At 40.6% G+C, this 21,946-nt stretch overlaps 1 protein-coding gene across 9 annotated transcripts in view; it reads left to right on the forward strand.

The window, feature by feature from the left end:
- Positions 1-21,946, forward strand: part of EYA4 (EYA transcriptional coactivator and phosphatase 4) — a 364,174-nt gene that overhangs the window by 214,479 nt on the left and 127,749 nt on the right. The window lies entirely within an intron of this gene.

Raw genomic sequence — 21,946 nt, forward strand, 5'->3', positions numbered from 1 at the left:
TTCTTCTGTCCATTGGAATTCTCCAAGCAAGAATACTGGAGTGAGTTGCCATGCCCATCTCCAGGAGATCTTCCCAACCCAGGGATCAAACCCAGGTCTCCCACAGTGCAGACGAATTCTTTACCACCTGAGCCACCAGGGAAGCCCAAGAATACTGGAATGGGTAGTCTATTCTTTCTCTAGGGGATCTTCCTGACCCAGGAATTGAACTGGGGTCTCCTGTATTGGAGGCAGATTCTTTACCAGCTGAGCTATCAGGGAAGCCCTGATATTCTTTTTATGTTTATATAAAGCCTGAAGAAATGATGAATTAAAGTGATCAGACCGTTACATACAGGACTTTGGCACCATTTAATTGTGCGTGGACCAGGTGCACAACAGACATTTTTAGGCCTATACATTTTCACTGTTTTTGTTTTAAAATCCAGGCCTCAATTTTAAAGGTCAGTAAAAGTGTTTTAAATACTATTGCAATAGTAATCAGGTGGCGCTAGTGGTAAAGAATTCATCTGCCAGTGTTGGAGACACAAGAGATTCAGGTTTGATTCCTGGGTCAGGAAGATCCCCTGAAAGAGTGTGTGGCAACCCACTCCAGTAGTCTTGCTTGGAAAATTCCATGGACAGAGGAGCTTGGCAGGCTATAGTCCATGGGGTCACCAAGAGTTGAATATGACTGAACACGTATACACACACACACTCTTCATATAGTAATATTGGGTTGGCCAAAAGGTCTGTTCAGGTCTTTCATACTATCACAGAAAAACCTGAGCGAAATATTTGGCCAACCTAATATTAATGGCATAACTCAACTTATTGCATTAACAAATTTGTGTTTAATGATGAAATGGGTCTAGTTTATTTTGTCCTACTCACTCCAGCCTATGATGTATATAATGATTTTCTTGGTACAGTAAAACAATACAGATCTAGGTATAATGTTAATGACCACCGTATTTTCCTTTTAGAAAGCAAGTATATACTATATACAGTCCATTTAAAATTTGAGTAAATCTTGTTCTTATGTAATATGATATTCCTGTAGTTAATTCCTATATATATTAGGGATAGATAGTGAAATGATTGCATGTGTTTTTTTCTCTTGAATCATCAAAAGTATTAATATATGATATGGTATAGGATTTTTGACATTTGATCTTTGTCTTTCATGATTAGGTATCAATACAGAACCAAATAGTTTTAGTTTATTGGAACATTAGGAAATGGGTGAACTATTAAATTTTTTCTTACAAAGTAGAGTAATTCCAGAGAAGGCAATGGCACCCGCTCGGGTACTCTTGCCTGGAAAATCCCATGGATGGAGGAGCCTGGTGGTCTGCAGTCCATGGGGTTGCTAAGAGTCAGACCCGACTGAGTGACTTCACTTTCACTTTCATGCATTGAAGGAAATGGCAACCCACTTCTGTGTTCTTGCCTGGAGAATCCCAGGGACGGGGGAGCCTGGTGGGTTGCCGTCTATGGGGTCACACAGAGTCGGACACGACTGAAGCGACTTAGCAGCAGCAGCAGCAGAGTAATTCCAGGACATATGGAGAGAGGAAACTCAAGCTCTATTGCTTGTGGATGTTTCCTTCCTGACCATTTTGCTGACGTCTATGAAAAATCCACCTATGACTTGTTATTTAGCTAATTAGTTAGTCTTTGCAAGCTGCTGGTCTTGATGGGTAGTAGGGAAAATAGAACAATATAATTATTATTTTTATTAATACTGTATATCAATTTTTTTTTATTTTTGAGGCCACTCAAGAGTTTTGAACAAATAGTGCTGTACTTTAATAAATTTTAAAGAAGCAGAAAGTCACTAAACTGATTCAGTGTTTACAGTTTATATCAATAAGTTCAAGAAGAGAGAGTTCAGATTTCAATGTATTTAAACCTGGAACTAGATCATTCTCTTATCTAGGAAATCCCAGCCCATACAGCCTTAAAAATACAAGTTTACATTTATGGTAAATAAGTTATGTTTAATAGATTATTTTAAATACATTTTATTATATCTTATTATACAATATATATTAATTGAAAAATATCTTGACTTCTTATAAACTACTATTTAGTTGCCATGGATTAGCTGCTTATAAAAGTTTTCTAATATGCAGTATATGGATCCTTTCCGTGAATGCATGTTAAGTTGTGCCTGACTCTTTGTGACCCCCATGGGCTGTAGCCCACCAGACTCCTCTGTCCATAGGGTTTTTCCAGGCAAGAATATTGGAGTGGGTTGCCATTTCCTCCTCTAGAGGGTCTTCCTGACCCAGGGATCAAACCTGTGTCTCCTGCATTGGCAGGTGGATTCTTCACCACCACACCACCTAATGCAAATCAATTTCTAAAGGCAATAAAGCTTAGTGATATAAAAAATAAACAAATAAAACAAATCTTATTTATAAAAACCCAAGATGGAAAGGCCTTCAATAAAACCTGGAATTGTTTATTGGTTCAGTGTTGCCCAAACATTTTAATAACATCTGGTCCTTTCTCCTAACTTCTGGTCCAAAAGACAACCTCCACAGCTTCACAATGTCAAGGAACAAAAAGAGATGGCTATTCTTGGATTCTCTGTTTACTCACAGATGTTAGAGCTGGGAGTGCCATAATGGCATTATTTAGTGCAGTGACGGAACACCAAATAGAGAATAAGAGCTAAAGAACATGGTGCACAGAAAGGATACAATCACTTGTGAACAGTCAACAAGTCAAGGGAGGCCAAAAATAGTATTCAGTATATGCATGTACTGAGGTTCAGTTTTTATGAACAACTGAAAAAAAAAAAAAACTACATGAAAATGCTTTTATTATAGACACCGGACAGCATTACTTTAGTGTATACATGTGTGGGTGCATTCTTTTTGCTTATTAAGAACCACAAACATTCATGTTCTCTCTCCCCCCAACTCTTTCCTTCCCTGTGCGTGTGAGAGAGAGAGAAAGAGAGAGAGATTTAAGGCCTGGGGCTAAGTAATTCTATTCTAAACAAATCTAAAATAAAGAACCGAGCTCAAAATGAAATACTGTATCAGCACAAAATGCATGGGAGCTGGAGACCCACTGCCTTATAAAATGCTCCCTGTCTTGGAACCTAAAGCTAATATCATTCATTTATTTAGCTAGCTTTATAGTGTGTTGGTTTTGGATTTGAAGAGATTAGAATAAATGCAGATGGAAAGTGTTTTTACAGTAGGGAAGTAATTAAATTGGGCGTGGAGACTTTGTCAGGGAAATTCTTGGAGTGACATATGTGTATCAGCAAATTCTTTGTCTTGCTTGGCCTTAATTCCTCTTTTTGGAAAGAGACTCTTGAGCTGCCAATGTGCCTAGTAGATTAGTAAAAAGAGAGTTTACAAACCCATGCAGTATCAGGAAGGTAACATGTCTTCTTAGAAAGAACATTATGTATATATACTGGAAGTCAGATGTATTTGTTCAGTTTCATAATACAGTATTGAACTTGATGGTACATGGAAAGCAATAGAATGTGCTTCGTAGAAAAACTGACATTCCTTAAATGTACTTTTTTTTTTTCACTTTCCTCTGTGTCATAACAATGTTGAGAAAGTAGTGTTGTTGGCCTTTGTTCCTAAAACTCATGTTAACCTTAAAATGGGTATATGAGAAAACTAAAAGTTTTATTTCTCATGCTTTATCTTACCCTAAAATTAAGTCTTACTAGACCATTTAAAACAAAATCTGATGTGTCATTTTTATGTTGATTTTTTTCTATGTTCATGGTGACTTTTTGCAGATTTGTGTCTTATATGAGCCATCCCTAAACATACATGGTTTTGTTTAATTTTAATGTAATAGATATCACCTAGGTGAGTGAAGTTAGAAGGTTCTTTGAGCTTCACCTGTTTTTTTTTTAGCCCTTCTACCTTTCATTTGTCATGTGAGGTGAAGTAATTTATTTCATTCTTGGCAAATATCTTAGAGTGCCTGTATGTTAAAATAGTTCCCATAATACCCAAATGATACTTCTGTTGAGCTTCTGTTTCTCTTCACTTTTTCCTTTTTGGGCTCTAACTAGTAGAGCATTTTCACCAAGAAGAGATCAAGAGCTCAGAAAGGAAATAAAACTCAAATCAGGCAGTTTTGTTATGTACTTGTTTTGTTAGTTAAGGAATGCATGGAAATAAAAATTTTGGTGAAATTGAGCTCTGAAGTGACTTCTAGGAATTATACCAGTTCTTTTCCTATTTTTCTCTCATTGTGGCTACAGTATTGCCAGTAGATTATAGTAAAGAGATCTAAAGGAGAATATTAAAGTATATACATAGGAAGGACTTATGGTATGGATAGGTAAGATGATAGTTTTTGCACATGGTGAATGACGAAAGACTCTATGTGTAATGGGGAAGGTTCCCTAGTCAATACCAACTACAACTATCAAGAGAAAGGCAGAACAACTCTCCAGCTTTCAACAAAGCTTTGGAATTAGTCTCAGTTTAATATCATAATATTTAAGTGAACCTCAGGAAGTTTAGTTATTCGATGTCTATGTTTTAAAAGCTTAAAAACGGCAACTAATTCATCTTATGTAAATAGTTATGATTTGACAATGTTATATTTAAAGGTATTAAGTTATACATGATTATTTTCTAGTAAAATAATTATTGCAATAATTCCAGAAGTCTGAAATGTTTATCTGTATATAATTGCCTGTCAAAAAAATTAAATGTCATATTTTTTCATAGCAGTGAAAGCTGAGGGCTCCTTGCTGAAAATGCACATTGTATTTCCCTGTGTCAAACTAGAGGGGCATCTAGCCTAATATTCTGTCTCCAAGAAACAGCAAAAATTATTAATACCAGGTTGCATTTCCTCAAATTTTCATAATGTAGTTCCAGTAAACTTAGATTCTTGCAGTAACACAACTAGCTGTATAGTTCATGGAATTATTTAACCACTTCTTGGACTTAGTTACATTATTGTCTATCTTCAGATCTTGAGATTCTATTCTTGATCATTTTTTGCTTTGCTTCCATTTCATTTTTTTTTTTCACATGCAATCTCTGTTGACAGCTCTTGATGCAGCCCACAATGTCTAGAATGCTCTGGCCACTTCCTATCGCTCTGGTCTCAGTGTCCATCAGGCTTGCTCTGTCAGAAGGTCTACATCTACAGAAGCCAAGCTTCTCCTCCCAGAGGCTGGATCATTTCTTCCCTTCTTTGACTAGAACCCCCCGCCCCCAGCTTTGCTCACCTACTGAATTTCAACTCATCCTTCTGGTGTTTCTCTCTGTGCACTGCTTCTTTCTTAGCGAAGCCTTTGCTGGCCAGCCAGCTACCTCTGGTCCTGCTGTCATAGGGCCTCATGGCCTCATCTGCTTCTCCTTAGGAATAGCCTCATTTGATTAATACCTGCTTCAGGCACTACACTATAAACTCCACAAAATGAGGGATCATCTCTGCTTTCTTTCGCTCCCCATTGTAACATTAGGGTACAGTGCAGGGCCTGACGTATAGCAGATCTTCAACACATACCTGTTAAGTGAATGTGCTCAGTGCTTAGTCTTGTCTGACTCTGCAGCCTCTTGGACTGTAACCCACCAGGCTCCTCTGTCCATGGGATTTCCCAGGCAAGAATATTGGAGGGGGTTGCTATTCCCCACTCCAGGGGATCTTCCCAACCCAGGGATTGAACCCTCATCTCTTGTCTCCTGCACTGGCAGGTGAATTTCTTTACCACTAGCACCCCCTGGATAACTTCCAAATATACACAATCAGCATGCAGTCTCTCCTAGGAGAGATACAAACTCCTAAGGTAATTTTATTAGGGATTTCTCCCAGCCATCTCAAACTCCCTTTGAACAGAATCGTAATGTTTACTTTTCCTCCCCCAGCATCTTTTCTGTCCAGTGATAATGCTTTCAGTTGTCCTGCCTCAGAACTTCAGAATAAGCCTTAAGTCTTTCTTTCCTTTCCCAAATCCTGTTGGTCATCAAACTGTGTATTGAAATTCACTTTTCCCTGCCCCTGCCCCTGCCCCTGCTCACTGCCACTAAGAAAGTTCAAGCTTCTGTCCCCTCACTTCTGAACTAACACAACAAATCCTCTGTGCCTTCATTGGAGGTCAACCTTGCCTTTCTAGTCTGTGGGATTTTTGGACAAGCCTTTCTTGAATAATACACTTTCCATAGGGCATTAGTCATTAATCTGACAGACAGTATTTAGTAGATATTCAGAGTATATATAGAAGTATGAACCAATAACCTTCAAAGTGAAATTGTGGGCAAGACGTTAAAAATAAGGACATATACTATTCATGCCTATTCGCTGTCCATAACATATCAAGGATTACCTGGGCTACCTGTAACTCACTTTCCTTGTGCCCGTATTCTGGTGTGCTAGATATTTATTGATTCCACTGAATTTTCATCCTGTAGTTCCAGATTGACAGATGAGTACATGAAATTCCAGAAAAAAAAAAAAATATATATATATATATGCCAGTTGCTTAAGTACCTTGATTTTCAGTCCCTTCTCCTATCACCATTTCCTGCATAGATATTAGAATAAAATATCCTATTTGTGTACTAGGCAGTTACCCGAGAGCATCTGTGTAGGACAGTAGTTCCCTGCTCATCCTACAGTGAGCTCATTTCACTGAGGAATGGTTGAGAATGGTACACCAGAGTATAGCCTGAGTAATGAACACTGTGGACTAAAGTGGTTAGGCAGAGTTGAATGGAAGATATAGGGCAACATCTAGCTATCAGAGGACAGATAAGATTCGAAGAAATGGGGGAAAGAGAAACCACAGTAAGGTTAAGAGTGAGGGAAAGAACTAGAAACTGAAATGAAAGATATCTTTTATGGATGGTTGGTGACTAGTCTTAATTTGATTTGTGTGGAGAAGTAGTTGATGAGATTGGAAAATAGGTAAATTTGCATAGATTGTGGTTGGGTTGGATTCCTAGTTATTTTAGTTAGGACCTTTATTAGTTGCAGCTATTAGTGTGAACAAGTTTAGGTAGAAAAGGGGAGTATAATATCTTAGGTAAATTGAGAAGCTAGGGCTCACTGGATCTCATAAGGTCTGGGAACCAGGGACTGACTTTCTGTTTATCTCTTATACACTGTGTCCTCGCTGCTCAGCTGCTTCAGTGTCTTTCTCTCTGTTTATGCCCCTTGGCTGCTCCGTCTTATTTTTGCTCCTGGACTTATAATAGGAGGAAAATATTCATGTAACACTGCTTCTTTGTGATTTTTTTAATTTTTACCTCTTTAGGTATCCATATAATAGAATCCCTCTCTGTCTTTATTTCTCTTCCGAATTTCCAGGAAAGAGAATGATACCTGAGTGGCTTTCCAGACCCACGTCTGGGAGCATATGACTCAGTGGGAAGAACAACTTCCAAGAAAAGGATGCTGAGCAGATAACTTGATCAAATGCCCTCAACCTTCTACCTCTTTCCTGCCCACCTACTTCATCCAGCACTCTTGCCCCAAGTCCTTCATTTTAATCCAGCACGTATCATTTCTCTGATTACATATAACTCACTGGTTCTCTATTTCACTAGTATGGAGATTTGGAGCTCCATTTTATATCAGACATCTACAAACTATGATCTGCAAAGCAGAGATCTCTTAGAGAGCATTATGTGAAATGGCAACCAGACTTCAAAGTAAGACGAGTTCCTTTCACCTCTTTTTGTAAACCCTGCTCTCAGTTTTTAACCTTCTTGCTCCTGTCCTCAAGTTGACCAGTTAAACCCAATCTCCTTTTCTGCTCTCAAATACCAATCCAAATATAAATCGCTTTCTCCATTTCCTGTGGTTAATCCAGTTGTTAGATAATAGATGAATGCACTTCATCTTGCAAATTAAATTATTTATTTTTCAGAAGGCAAGTTTGCTAAAATGACTGTCTAGGTTTGGACTTCCTTTCTTTTGAAGCCAACTCTCGAGCATTCCTAAAGAAATACACTAGCCAATAATCAGTTGGAGTCCAAACTTGAAATTTTGGCCACCTGCCTTTCAGGCATTAGGAGGTCACCGGTGGATTTCTGATCAGGTAATAATGTTATTAAAATTGTACTTGCGATGACAGATCAGTCATGGCACAGGTGCGTGGAGGCAAGGGAACCAACAGTGAAACTTACTTAAAATACCTGAGAGACGCTTAGCAAATTGTGGTTATTTTGGAGAAGACATTGTATACAATTTTTTTCATGGTTTAAACACATTTTATAAACTTTTTACATCATGTATTTCTGTGTGTTGAGAATATAAAATAATAGATTTGACTTGAAATAGACATGGTGGCAGTGGAAGGAATCTGGCTTCTTCTTTCTGACAAAATGCATTATTCTCCCAAAATGAGAATACTCCTGACTTCCCCGCATGTATTAGTGATTACTTCCAGAGAATGGCTACATTCCTGGCCAGTCACTTCTATAGTAAACTGAGTTCCTCTGAAGTCTTTATGGGTAATAATCTAAAGCAGTCTTTCTGGAGACTGTGAGCTGCTTTGAATTAATTTGGGCAGAGTAACACATCACATAAAGTAGCATTTGTTTAGTGACTTTTATCCAGAAGATCAGAGGAGCTAAGATAAGACATTACTTTGCATCACAGTAATAATTAAAATTGTTATTCAATGTGAGCAGAAACACTGAGGGTCCTGTTTTATAGTGGATCAACTTAAAATGAGAACAAACTAGAGGACCTTAGTTTTCTTTTCAGCAGTTCAATTATAGGAACATTTATTCTTGCCCTTCAAGTTATCCTTTATTGGGTATCAACTATGTGTCAGGCACTGGTTTGAGAGTTTGAGATAATTGAGTGACGAAATAGAAGCATACGTAACAGTGGAGTATCTTAGAAAGCAATTAGTTCTAGTGATAAAAGGGGAGATGAGGAGTATTGGGGGAGTAGATTGTGATTTTTCAATTGGATGATACTTAAGTAAAGATTTGAAGTTAAGTCAAGAAGAAAGCAGGGGAAAGTGCACTCCCTTCCGGTTGAGCAATGCACAGGCCTTTCCATGGACGCCTGTCTGGCACATTCAAGCAACAACAGTGTAGCCAAAACAGAGAGCCCAGGGTTTCAGATTTGAAATAGCCACATTCTAAAAAAAGCAACTATTTCTAGTCTTTCCCGTATTTTTGAAAATATTTACTTGGAATTTACATAAATCAGTTGCAAATATTTTTTCTTGACTCATCAGTGATAGTTTCTGGCAAGCACCTCATCCATCATTGCTACAAGGTGGGGCTGATCCCCAGCCAGGAACGCCTCTCTTCGCCACACCACACACATTCTGTAATACCAGTGCTCTCTTCTGATCAGAAGACTTCAAGCGTCTTCAAAAGCCTAAAGCCTGTTTGGTTTCTTTCTTTCTTTTTTGTTTAAGAAATGCTGTGAAAGTTGCAGCCCTAAATATAGATTAGAGCTTAGTAAAGATTCTAAAAATTTGAGTCGTAAAGGTACAGTGATTCTGCTCATTATCTCACATTTAATCATCACATCTCAGTTGTCTTAGCAACCTACACAATGTTCTCATTTGCTTTTCAGTAAGCCAAAGGATGAATGGATTCTTTGTTCATGTGTTTATGAATTTCTATCACCTGATACTTGATGTCTTTCTGGCATGCTTACTGTGCCAAATAACTGTCTTTATATTCTTAACGTTCATGTAACCAAAATTAAACTCCGCTTTTCCTAAAAAAGTAAATTTCTAATGGAAAAATATCCAAGCTCAGACAAACATAAATAAGCTTATATTATAAAATGTTTTTGTTGTAATTATAATTAATTTTCAAAGCTCAGCAAATTTGCCACACTCAGTTATCCAACAGATTTGACCTACACAGGCATACTTGTGAACTACAGAGAAAGAAAAAAGCCTGTTGACAGAGCTAGGTGTCCAAGAGTCAATTCCCCCAAACTCACATGCTTGCTTCTCTCTGATGCTGTCTTGGAGTACCTATTCTCTTATACTACATATATCTCTAGTTTTCAAGTGTGTGCTCTGCTCAGTCATGTCCAACTCTTTGCAGCCCTGTGGACTGTAGCCCACCAGGCTCGCCTGTCCATGGGATTTTCCAGGAAAGAATACCAGAATGGGTTGCCATTTGCTACTCCAGGGGATCTTCCTGATTTAGGGATCGAACCCACATCTCTTGTGTCTCCTGCATTGCAGGGGGATTTTTAACCATTGTGCCACTTGGGAAGCCCAGGTTTTTTCAGACTCATACCATAATAAGGTGGATGTGGCCCTGCTCACTTGACATACTAAGCAAATAATGGTAGACTGTCTGAGTTCGGATTCCAGCTGTTTGGCCTTGTTGCAAACTACTTTACTTCTCTGTACCTCAGATATCCTTATCTGTAAAATGGTAATATACCATTCTCCCATGGGGTTCTTTTAAGGACTAAATGAAGCAATGTAGGGAAGATGCTTAAAGAAGTACCTACTACATATTAGGTGAATTTAAACAACTGGTCCTATTACAAATAGTCATAGTGATAGTATTGACAAGTGACAGCATGACATAAAAAGAACAGAACATAATGAAGCATAAATGTAAGAATGCAAAAGGCTTAATCATATGGGATGTTGTGGCGTAGTGCTAGAAGCCCTGTATGCATTAGAAATGTCTGAGGGCAACCCTTAGTACAGTCTAATGACTCTCATTAGTTGCTCACCTTGATTCTTTAGGTAAAAGTTAAATTGTGTTTATCATCATAACACATTTTAGAGTTACTGCTATACAAAGGGACTTCCTTTTAAATGTGCTGTTGATTGAAATATTCTGTTCTGTAGGCTTGACTTAAATAGGAGCTTGTCTGTTGCATGCTGTCATGTGATTGAAGGTGAAGGTGAAGCCACTCAGTCGTGTCTGACTCTTTGCGAACCCGTGGACTGTAGCCTATCAGGCTCCTCTGTCCAGGGGATTCTCCAGGCAAGAATACTAGAGTGGATTGATTAGTTTGTAGAAATTCCATACTTCTCAAAAATAATACCATCTTTTCAAGAACACACACAACCTTATTACATGAAGTGATATTGTTGTAGCCTTGCATGCCGGGAAACAAACTCACTCAGAAGGACAATGCAGACAGTGGAGGGCAGTTTATTACACCTACGGCCCCAAGGCAGAGTCTCCTCTTAGCTAAGACCCCTGACCACTTTTTGTGAAAACCTTATATACCCTAAGTGTACATGCTCAAACCCACCTCCCCAAATTCTCTGAAACTAGTCTGAACAAAGGAAAAGAACAGTCAAAGATAACCCGTGATAAAACCATGATGTGTATCCCTTAAACCTAGGTAATTAACAGTGGACAACTATCAATAAGCCTGTGGTCATACCCCAATAAACATAATACAATTTATGATTCTGCTGGGTTACACAGATAATTAGGGTATTCTTTTAGGTGACGAGCCCTGGGGCTCTTCCATTGGCAGGGGGAGGGAGGGTTGAGTTGGGGGGGGGGGGTCTGTTTTCCCAGTAGGTATGTCGTTATCATAGATACTGAGCATATAGCTCAAAGTCCACAGTCCGGCCCAAGATGGAGTCCTGCTTTCAAAGTGGACCTTGTTCTGTCCGTTTCCTCTTTCATTCCCCCCTTTTGATGCTCTTAATTCATACTATGAGCATCACTCATAGGGATATATTGCACCCTGGCTCTCTGACCACCAGTTTGGGAGAATGACACCAACCTTTGGGTTACAAAGTTCATGATACACTGTAAAATGCAGGATCCACAAAGCAGAACTATCAAGGCAACTGGTAACAATGGTAAGTATAGTTTTCTGCCAATTACCCTTCACCCATTATAGGACCTAAGTCCAGAAAGGAATGTTTTCATTTGACATTGCTTTTACCTGGTTTTTCATGTCATCTAAAGCAGCTGATACATTGCCAGATAAGTCAGCAATATATACACAACATTCAATGTTAATTATAGCACAGGTCCCTTCTTGAGCAGCTGTGAGCATGTCCAAAGCCATTCTATTTTGAATTACCACTTTTCTCATTTGGATTTGTTCTTCATTTAAGGCTTGGATGGCTTTAGCACCATTTAGGAGGGCCTGTTTTGTGAAATTAGTCCAGGCCTCTACTTTAATCATAATATCTGTTGTCCCTATAAAAGGTACAAATAAGGCAGCAATATACTCATAACATTAAAACACAGACCTCGTCCACCTCGCATGTAAATAAGGTAGATTTACCAGGGCTTGTTGTAGGTTAAGCTTTATGCTGCCATGGGCAAGTGAATCCCAGTGTACAGCGGCCTACCAGCCAATTGGTAACGAAGGCCAAAGGTTAGGCCCACAAAGCCATTGAGTTCCATTTGGTGCCATCCAGTGGATTCCAGGGTTGTATTTCCAATCAGCCTGGTCAATGGATGGACTGGTTGGAGTGGTATGTGACCTTGAATGTTCATTTACATTTTTCGGGGGATAGGTACCCCATATATTTTAGTTCTTTTGGGTCTAATGGAGGTCACCAAACCCTACCCTTGATTCTTTTTGTTCCCAGCATATAGCGGCAGGAGTAATTGACGCTTTTCTGGGGTCATCCAGAAATATTCATCCCAGACTTGGTAGAATTGTTCAACATACCTAGAGGCCTGTCCTTCCTTGCCAGTCAGGGAGTTTTTTTCCTTTTGTTCTTTAAATATTAGGTATAGCCTTTTGTTACTCCTGTGAAATTGGTGTTTACATCAAAAGTAACCCCATGACCCACCAAGGAAGTCCATCCATCATGAACAGAGGCATAGCCCCACAACACAGCAGTTGGAGGTGTTGTGGAAGTCCACGTAGGAATGTGTCCATGAGATGAAAACATTGTCATGAGTTGAAACGGAAGTTAAATTCAAACGGAAGTTAAATTGATGAGGCCAAGCAGCAGGAGTTGAATATGCAGCTTCATCCTGAAGGGGCTCATCCAGGATCTTCTTTTCCTTCTTCTTCTTAAGGATGATCTTAGTCTCTTGAGGGTCAGTGGGGTACCTCTGTGCAGTCCACTCAGCGTTTTCTGGGTCAGCATGGTATGTTCTCTTCATCCTCATTTGGCAGATCCAGGGAGTGACACCTTCAACTTTAACTGCTCTAGGGGGTGGTTATAACAACAATGTATGGAGCCTTCCACTGTGGGGCCAAGGAGTCGTGTTTCCAGTCCTTGACCCACACCTGATCTCTGGGCACAAATTTGTGAATCTGTTTCCCAAGAGAGAATGGCACCCTTTCTTGTACAAACTTAGTTGCCTGATTTATTACCTTACCCAGTTGTTCCATCTGCTGTGAAATCTCATCTCCCCTTCAGTTCAGTCGCTCAGTCGTGTCCGACTCTTTGTGACCCCGTGAACCGCAGCACTCCAGGCCTCCCTATCCATCACCAAATCCTGGAGTTCACCCAAACCCATGTCCATACAGTCGGTGATGCCATCCAACCATATCATCCTTTGTCGTCCCCTTCTGCTTCTGCCCTCAATCTTTCCCAGCATCAGTGCCTTTTCAAATGAGTCAGCTCCTCCCATCAGGTGGCCAAAGTATTGGAGTTTCACCTTCAACATCAGTCCATCCAGTGAACACCCAGGACTGATCTCCTTTGGGATCAACTGGTTGGATCTCCTTGCAGTCCAAGGGACTCTCAAGAGTCTTCTCCAACATCACAGTTCAAAAGCATCAATTCTTTGGCGCTCAGATTACTTTATAGTCCAGCTCTCACATCCATACATGACCACTGGAAAAACCATAGCCTTAACTAGACGGACTTTTGTTGGCAAAGCAATGTCTCTGCTTTGTAATATGCTGTCTAGGTTTGTCATAACTTTCCTTCCAAAGAGTAAGCGTCTTTTAATATCATGGCTGCAGTCACCATTTGCTGTCATTGTGGAGCCCAGAAAAAAAGTCAGCCACTGTTTCCACTGTTTCCCCATCTATTTGGAATGAAGTGATTTGACCGGATGCCATGATCTTCGTTTTCTGAATGTTGAGCTTTCAGCCAACTTTTTCACTCTTCCCTTTCACTTTCATCAAGAGGCTCTTTAGTTCCTCTTCACTTTCTGCCATAAGGGTGGTGTCATCTGCATATCTGAGGTGATTGATCTTTCTCCCGGCAATCTTGATTCCCGCTTGTGCTTCTTCCAGCCCAGCGTTTCTCATGATGTACTCTGCATAGAAGTTAAATAAACAGGGTGAGAATTACAGCATTGACGTACTCCTTTTCCTATTTGGAACCCGTCTGTTGTTCCATGTCCAGTTTTAACTGTTGCTTCCTGACCTGCATATAGGTTTCTCAAGAGGCAGGTCAGGTGGTCTGGTATTCCAATCTCTTTCAGAATTTTCCAGTTTGTTGTGAACCACACAGTCAAAGGCTTTGGCATAGTCAATAAGGCAGAAAGAGATGTTTTTCTAGAATTCTCTTGCTTTTTCGATGACCAGCGGATGTTGGCAATTTGATCTCTGGTTCTTCTGCATTTTCTAAAACTAGCTTGAACATCTGGAAGTTCACGGTTCATGTATTGCTGAAGTCTGGCTTGAGGATTTTAAGCATTACAGTATTAGCGAGTGAGATGAGTGCAGTTCTGCGGTAGTTTGAGCATTCTTTGGCATTGGCTTTGTTGACACCTGTTTTATTATTGGAGGGGGCCTCCCATACACAGTTTCATAGGGAGAATAGCCATGGGACCATGGGGTCATCCTGAGTCTGAGCAGAGCCGTTGGAAACAAGTCCACCCAGGAGCAGTCAGTCTCTATGGTCCACTTGGAGAGTGTCTCTTTAAGTGTCCGGTTGGTTCCTTCCACAATCCCAGAACTCTGGGGCCTATATGCTGTATGTACTTTCTGCTTGATGCTTGAAGTTTTGCTTTCTTGTTATACTAAATCAGCTAGGAAAGCTGGGTCATTGTCGATCCAATGCTGGTAGGAAATCCAAATCTGGGAACTATCTCTCTAACCAGGCACTGGGCTACTTCTGATGCTCTTTCAATCCAGGTAGGAAAAGCTTCTACCCATCCTGAGAATGTACATACCATGACCAGCAGGTAATGGTCGTGTCTGTGAGGTTTCATTTCAATGAAGCCCACTTCCAGGTGTTCAGAGGGCAGCGTGCCTTTTAGCTGAATCCCTGGAGGTTTCTGTCTGTGCCAAGAGGCAGTATTGACCTGTGAGCAGGCAGTGCAGTCTGAGATTTTGTCCTGCATAGGGAAGAGAGGCGGGGAACCAAGAAATATTTTTGAATTAGCTCTTCCAGTTTATCATGGCCTACGTAGGTCACTTGGTGTGTTTGGCTTACAAGAGTGGGTGCCAGCTCCTCCGGTACCAATAATTTGCCATCTGGCAATTCCCACCATTCCTTTTCAGTCTTAATGGCCCCTTCTGCTTTGGCTAGTTTGTTTTGGGCTTCTGGAGAGTCCAGCCTTAGCTCAAGCATCTCTGCCAGTACAAGAGCTTTAATAGGGGCTTCACTTGTCACCCCCAAGCCCTTGGCTGCTTGTTTAGCAGTCTTAACTGCCAGTCTGTTCCCCAAGCCCAGGGGGTTATCCTCTTTTTAATGTCCTCAGCAGTGTATGATTGCAACCGGTTCTGGTTCCCAGGCAGCATCTAATAGGGTCTTAATTTCTTCTTTATTTTTAATATCTTTTTCACTAACTCTCAAAAGGCCTCTCTCTTATACAGAGCCCTGTGTACATGTAGTGTGGCAAAAGCATACCTGGAGTCTGTGGAAATGTTTGATTCTTAACTCTTGACAGCTGGAGGGCCCAGATTAGAGCATATAGTTCTGCCCCTTGAGCGGACCAGTGTGATGGCAGAGAGCTAGCCTCAATGATGGTTTCTTCCATAACTACTGCATATCCTGATGGTCGTCCTTGTTTCACCAGGCTGGTGCCATTGGTGTAACAGGACGAAATCTGGGTCCGGGATTGGCTGGTCTGTCAAGTCAGGTCTGCTGGCACATTTCCTTGCAATCATGTGAGGGCCCACCTTCTCCCACAGGAAGGAGAGTGGCCGGACTCAAGGCCTGACAAGGCTCAATAGTAATATGTGGGTTCTCACATAACCGTCCCTGGTATTGAGTAATCCAGGATATTGACAGCCATTTATGGGGGTCCCCTCGCAGGAGACTGTTGACCTCATGTGGGACTTTTACAATCAAATATTGGCCCAAAGACAGCTTGGTTGCCTCTTGGACCAGTAAGGCAACTGCAACAACTGCTCATGAGTATCCTAGCCACCCAGGGAAACCATTGTCCAGCAGTTTCGGGAGATAAGCCACGGGTCTGGTCTGTCTTATGTCCCCATAGTCTGCAACAACACTCTCATAGCCACCTAGTCCGTTTCAGTCACGTAAAGAGTAAACGGCTTAGCAAGGTCTGGCAGGCCCAAGGTCGGTGCTGATGTAATTGTACTGGGTTTGAGTTCTATTACCAGTGGGACTTACTTTGCAAGCCTGGGGGTGGGGGGGGTGGTGTTGTCTTCCACCCAGATCTCAGGGAATTGTTGAGTTAACTCTCTCAACTGTTTAGCCCATCTGATTTCCCTTCCAGCAGACCGTGCAACCTCCATTCATCTGAGGAGTTACTGAAAGGAATAGTAAATAGGTGGTTGAGCTCACTCGAGGAGTGGGTCTTTCATGGGGGGCCGGAGGTAACTTGTGCCTCCAATTTAGACAGCAAGTCTCTTCCCAACAAAGGTACTGGGCAATCAGGGATGTATAAAAGTTCATGAGTCACTTGGTGTCCCTCCATCTGACACTGAATAATCAGGGTGACAATATACAGCGTTGACGTACTCCTTTTCCTATTTGAAACCAGTTTGTTGTTCCATGTCCAGTTCTAACTGTTGCTTCCTGACCTGCATACAGATTTCTCAAGAGGCAGCTTAGGTGGCCTGGTATTCCCATCTCTCTCAGAATTTTCCACAGTTTATTGTGATCCACACAGTCAAAGGCTTTGGCATAGTCAATAAAGCAGAAATAGATGTTTTTCTCGAACTCTGTTGCTTTTTCGATGATCCAGCAAATGTTGGCAATTTGATCTCTGGTTACTCTGCCTTTTCTAAAACCCTAGCCATGAGTCAATATATGGATATTGATCCGGATGTCCTGGCTGTCCTGTGACTACTGTATAGACTGCTTCCACTATTTTTAAGTTCATGGTGTTCTCTGGTGGCTATCCTACTCCCATAGGGGGCCATTGGACCTCACAGAGTATGTGAAGTTGGTTAGGTGTCATCTTCACCCCATAGTCTCCTCCAAATCCCTTCTTTAAATTTTTAATCATGCACTGCAATACACTTGTCTTAGATTCACTTCCCCCGATCTTGCTTACCTTCTTGGACCTTCTACTTTCCCTTTTCTTTCTGTCTACGAAGTGTTTGGTACCCTATGTACTTCTGATATTTCCACTCAGTGAAACACTTAAATTGCCATTCCGCCTCCTTCCTACTTGGGGTGAGAGGAGCTTTACCTGCCAGATCCCAGAGGGAGAAGGGGGATCAACGTGTCTTCACCTGCCAGTCAGCACGGCCAAATCAGAACACCACATGGTCTAAGACTGTTTCTCCCTTAACTTTTAAAGTCCTTCTGCCTTGGTGAGCTTGATCAGGTGTGGATGAAAACACAGATGGGTTAAATATCCCACGTCCCAGGCTGTCTCTGGAAAAGCCGATCTTACTTATATATCCCCCTCCTCTAGCCTGATAATTCCGAGAGAGTCAAGAATTTCACAGAAGATTGGACACCTCCTTGGGGAGGGCAGAATACGAGCACACAAAGGCCAAGTTTCTTCTAAAAATCTCCTGGCAATTGCTTGGTAATAATTTTCCCCAAGACGGCATGGACACCACCTCCTAAATGACCTTCACAAATTTCCTTCCTAAGCCCGAGGTACACACGCTCGTCAACCTGTGTACCAAGCAATCACTGCCACCTGCCTATTTCAGGCTCCTGTGGGTCCATGCCCCTTCTAGTCCGTCCCAGGGGGGTGATCAGGTCCCCTCTTCCACCCTACTGGGTGGGTTCCTCCTCACCTGAACGCTCAGTTCCTCTCCTGCCGTCCACTACCTGCTAATGTGAAAGGTCCGGACATTGAGAAGCAGAATCCTTCCAGAATGGCGAGGCGCCTTCCCCCTTCTAGAAGATTCAATCTGCAAGGCCTCAGAGTGGTCCCAAATGGGACTTGTCTCCTCAAAGTGAGGAGTTTCCCGGCCAATGTACCAAATGTTGTAGCTGTGCGTTCCGGGAAACAAACTCACTCAGAAGGACAATGCAGATAGTGGAGTGCAGTTTATTACACCGGCGGGCCCAAGGCAGAGTCTCCTCTTAGCCAAGGGCCCCAACCAGTTTTTGTGAAAACCTTTTATACCGTAAGTGTACATGCTCAAATCTACCTCCCCAAATTCTCTGAAACTAGTCTGAACAAAGGAAAAGAAAGATACAGTCAAAGTTAATCATGATTCGTATGCCTTAAACCCGTGATTTGTATTCCTTAAGCCTAGGTAGTTAACAGTGGACAATTATCAATAAGCCTGTGGGCATACCCCAATAAGCATAATACACTTTATGATGTTATTCAGTTACGCAGGTAATTAGGGTATTCTTTTAGGCAACGGAGAGTCTAGGTACGAGCCCTGGGGCTGTTCCATGGTCGAGGGGCGGTGGCGGGAGGGGGGGGGGTGCGGGGAGCGGGGGTTGTCTGGTTTTCCAGTTGGTATGTCGTTTCCATAGATCCTGGGCTTATAGGTCAACATCCGCAGTCCAGCCCAAGATGGAGTCCTGCTTTCAAGATGAAGCCTGTTCTGTCTGTTTCCTCTTTCAATATAATCCTGTATTATTTATCTCCTACAGGTTACCCATTTTTTCATTTTCTAGTATTCTTCTGATGGAAGATCCAGAGTCCCAACTAATGTGGATGTTAGCTATCAAGCTTGGGGAAAAGATGATTAATGTGGTTTGGCAGAAGGCCATGGCAGCAGGCACGCCTCCACGCAGCAGCTGCTGTGGGAGCATCATGCCTGGGATCCAGTAGGAGACAGCACCAGCTGCTATAGCTCAGACACTGACTTTTGCACTGTTTCAATCATAATGTCTCTAAGGTGCTCCTGGTGTAGTTATTATTCTTTGTTTCTCATTATGTATTGTTGTTTACTAAAAAAGAGAAGCAATGCTGCTTACCATAATGTAGAGAAAAAATGAGGTGTGTGTACATGACTGGACCCATTGTGTGGATGACCCACCAATGTTTCTCCAAGAGGAGATTTTAAGAGTCAACTCTTTGTTAGCAAGACTGCCCAGAATGTTGCTGGACTGTCAGGACTGACTTCTTCCAGGTCTCAGTAGTAGCCTTGTCACTATGAGAAGAACCCCAAATTCCCTAGTGTGTTTTCCCAATAGGTGCCTCCTAGGTACCCAATGGGTTGTAATCAGAGAGGCTACTGTGTATCTTAAAGAATCCAAATGTGTCTCATGAATGTTTTTAAGAACATGAGAAGTACAAAGCTTAGAAAATGATGCTAATGAAGCCAGCCTTCCAGAATCCCAGAAGGAGTCACTCAGCTTTGCTGGAGAAAAGCGCTCTCTTCTATAGCCTCTGATAGTTAACCTCAGCCAGGACTCTCATGGACACTAGACATTGGAACAAGGGCATCCATGTGAGAGTATAGACAGCAAAGCTCCAACTATCAATAACTTAGTGAAACAAAGCAAGGTTGGTGTCCCAATAACATCATTTGACTGTAGATGCTACTTAGACAGTCAATAAACTTCAAAGTTAGAACTCAAGGCCTTTTCCTGACAATAGGAAAGAACAATGTAAGGTTTCACAATTATTTTCAAAATTTCAATATGGCCAATGTTTCTTTTACTCTTTCCATTCCATTTCCAATCTATTCAATTTCATCTAACAGATTCTTGATATTAATTGAATTTTACTTTTTTTTTCTTTATGCACGGGGAAGTAGTGATCTTTGAAGAATATTAGGAATAATTGGCTTTGGTCAAATCTCTCTTTGATTTCTCATTTACAAGTGCTCTAAACAGGGGTTGAAAAGTTTTTGAATTGATTTATTTTACTTGCATGTATGATATACTCCTAAATTCCTTACGTTGCATCTTTTTGTGCATCCTTTCCCCCATGGTCATGCATTGAGGGTCGTTTTAATTAAAGTCTAGAGGGCTGCTAAATCAAATTGGAAAAAAGATAAGACATGCAAAATGTAGGTTTGTGTTCAAGTCAAGAATCAGATGATTAGCAAAGGAATGCTTGCTTGTTTTCTACCATGGGACTCCAGAGAGTAACCAAACTGGTTTTACAAACCATATGAATTGATTCTGTGTGTCTTGGGAAGGGTGAGAGGTTGTTTAAACTAGTTTATTTGAAAGACTTTGAGGTGTTTTTTTTTTAACTTTAAATAGTCACTCTTTTTTTCACAAGAAAAAATTTTATGCAATACTTTCATTAAGTTGAATTTTTACCTCTGAAGCAAAGTTGCATCAGTTGGTTGAACTCTCACTAACTGAACGACTGTCAGGATAGGTTTCCATTTCTTCTCATTTAGGGAGTCAGATTCATCCAGCTGCTATTTTTTTAAATCATATTTTTCATGTTACTTTTATCCAGTGGGCTTTTCTGTCGATAGTGTCAGCAGTAAGAGTTAAATGTCTAAGTCTGACATGTGTTTCTTATTTTAAAGTTCTCTCCTAAAATTGCTCCTTTTGCATGTATGTTATAGATTTGTTCGAAACCTTTGAAATCTTTGGTTTAAGATAGCAGAGTCCAAAATTTCGATGAAACTGTGGACTTTTTTTTGGGTAAATTGTCCATACTGTAGACGGGGGATAGGCAGTTTCCTAAAGAAAGTCCTGGAATGACTTTCTTAAATAGAGGCGAATTTGCAAATTAAATTTGTATTTAGTAAAATGTTGCCCCTAACTGTTAACTAGTAAAATGTGTATATGAACAAGAAAGCTGCACAGGGTTGCTATAGCTGATGCAATCTTTGCTCCATGATGCAGAAGAATTGGAATTGTTTAAAGATTAATCATAAAGCACGTGGAAGAAAGTTAATTAAATAAGTATAAGGTACAGCATCACTACATGGTTATTCATCTTCTGGTTAGTGCATGCCTTCCAAGGTCTGCAGTCTTGTTTAGAGCAGTGCCAGCTCAGGTCATGCCAAATCCAGGTCAGTATCTGAAGGGAATCAGCTTGCTTTGCTCATGGATTTTCTGCGCATAATTTATACATGCTCAATTTTTTTTTTTTTTAGTGTCAGACCAAGTGTATTTATGTCATAATTTATTTTTTATGATTGTAAACCACTTAATTTGGAGCAAATATAAATTATTGCTAATGAAGCATTAAGGACAGAAGGAAATTACTTTTTTTAAACAAGTACTTTGGTATATTTTCTCCCTCTTTCAACTAGAGGATTTCCATGCAAAACTTGTATTCAGTATTACTCATTATCTGGTTGGTTTACTAGGTCAAGATTCCTGTGTGTGGTGTAAAAAGTGGGAAAAATTAAGGAGTTAAAAACAGGTTGATATAGGCTGTTGAGGACAAAAATCAAATGAGAGTACTTATGTTTTAAATCAAGACTATGTTTTCAGTGAAAATATTTTCTAATGATTCACAGAACAATCTTGTCAACTTTGACAACATCTGCTGAAAATCAAAATATAACTAGTTATATAGCCCTGGATTCTAGCAGGAATTTATACTGTGACATGAAACAAAGTTCTCATTAAATGACAATATTTTGTATTTTCATGGCCTTAAAAGTAGTCTCCTGACTTTTAAAAATGTTCACAGCCTTTTTTATTCCTCCACATTACATGGATAAATTGACAACAAACCCATTTTATTCCAGAGTAGATTTCTTAAAACAATTTTGATGGGAAGATAATTGTTTAATGACAGTGTATAAAACTTTGCCACAGTAAAAACAAAATTGGATAAGAGAAAATACAAAG

This window comes from Budorcas taxicolor, chromosome 9 (assembly GCF_023091745.1).
Source record: "Budorcas taxicolor isolate Tak-1 chromosome 9, Takin1.1, whole genome shotgun sequence".
NCBI classification, from domain to species: Eukaryota; Metazoa; Chordata; class Mammalia; order Artiodactyla; family Bovidae; genus Budorcas; species Budorcas taxicolor.